The sequence below is a fragment of the Pteropus alecto genome, unplaced genomic scaffold (assembly GCF_000325575.1).
Source record: "Pteropus alecto unplaced genomic scaffold, ASM32557v1 scaffold25, whole genome shotgun sequence".
NCBI classification, from domain to species: domain Eukaryota; kingdom Metazoa; phylum Chordata; class Mammalia; order Chiroptera; family Pteropodidae; genus Pteropus; species Pteropus alecto.
This window is the reverse complement of record NW_006441955.1, coordinates 1,026,016-1,027,864: the sequence shown is the minus strand read 5'-3', so window position 1 is coordinate 1,027,864 and position 1,849 is coordinate 1,026,016.

Genomic DNA, 1,849 nt, shown 5'->3' with positions numbered 1-1,849 from the left:
GGATTCCTGGACCAATGCCTGAGGGAATTGCCCCCACCTCAAAAGCTTTGTTTTGACTTCACTTCACTAACCTTGTTATATCACCATAGGTAGGTTTCCACCAGAGAAATTTATCCTGGGCCCCAAAATCTCTAGAAATTTCAGAGGATGTGGATATTGATGAAGAATCACAGGGGCAGAGAGAGGTTCAGACAGACAGACAGACAGACAGGGACAATTTGGCAGGGAAACAGAGATGTATTTGGCCTTTACTTAGAATTTAGCATCAGGAAAAAAGTTTTTACCCCAAAAGGAAACCTATATAAATGAGCATTTTCCAAAATGAACTACCCCAAATGCTGTTCTTTTGCAAGATCTTAATAAATATTATATAAAAAAGAATATGATTAATTAAACTTAGGAAACTCCGAGTAAAAAGAATTTTGTCGCAAGATGTCTCCTAGCCTACAATATTTAATTCCATTAGGAATCTTCAAACAGGATGTGGGGTGTAGTAGACACAATGTTTCTGGGGTTTACTTGACAAAGGAACTCCTCATAGAAGGCACACTTACTAACATCCTGCAGGACCCGGTGGATTTCATGAAATGAAATGCTGACATCTACTGTGGTTCCCTTTGTGCATTGGCTTTCAGGGAGCTCAGTGCTAACCATAATGCTCATTTGCAATGGTAGGAAGTATATAGCTTAAGTTTAAGGCATATTTATCTCCCCCAATAATATTCCAGGACTCTGGACAAGACATAGCTGTTTTTCCACAGCAATATAGGACAAATGTTGTTACAGATGGGGAAACATTTCCTCCCACCTCTGACCACTCGTAGACTCTAGACCAGATTCACTAACATGAGCCTCTGAATCTTAGATCTGGCTACTCCCAACCCTGCAAAAGCTGCACAGCCTGGGGCTGAGGAAGCAGCTTCAACAGCACTTCTGCGGCCTAAGACTAAAATCTAAGGATGGGCCCTTGGGAGACTTTCCCTTGAGCCCAGGAATTCCCAGGCTGAAGGCTCACAGGCTATCTGCTGTCAATGCTCAGACAGGGAAGAAGTACAGCGGTACATGGTGACCCAATGATCCCTGAGGAATCAGAGCTGGCTGATCACTCCTTGGGCTCATGGAAAAGTCTTAGTTCACCTCTCAAGTTGCCTGAATTGGTAAGGACTGTCTCAGGATAGCAGTCCCTGTGATGGCCTTCCTAGATCCTGAACCCCTAGCATACTGCTGCTCTCAGGGGAAGCTGGAGGGGCCCCAGAATGGAATATGAGCCTCGCTATGTTGTGAGGAGCATAAACCTTCTCAAGGTGACCCAAAACCAGCAGCCTTGATGCTCAAACTTCTCCAAGGAAGGAGGGACCCCAAGAGGTCTTCTTAAACCCACTGGAGATTGAGGGAGGCATCCCCTTCCTTCCTCCTGCCCATTCACTCATTAACCCACTGGGGAAGCAGTAAAAAAATAGTGATTAAGAGAAAAGTGTTAGAAGTTAGATTTGAATTCAAATCCAAGCGCTGTCTCTAGCTATGTGGCCTTTGGTAAGTTGCTTAACCTCTCTGAGTTTAATCATTATCTACATTTTAAAATAATAATTATACTCATTTTATAGTGTTATTGGGAGGATTAAATAAAATTATCTATGGAAAATACATAGCACAGTGCTCAACAGATGATTATTATTATTATTCCCAAATATTCACCACAGACCAAGATTTATTGAGTACCATGCATTCAAAAACTGATTGATCTTTTTCCTCAAAGAATCTTCAGGCTAGTAAAGGAGGTGGGTGAGTGATCAGATAATAATACAGTACTATCAGTGCCATGACCGAGGGAAGTACAGGGGCTGAGGAA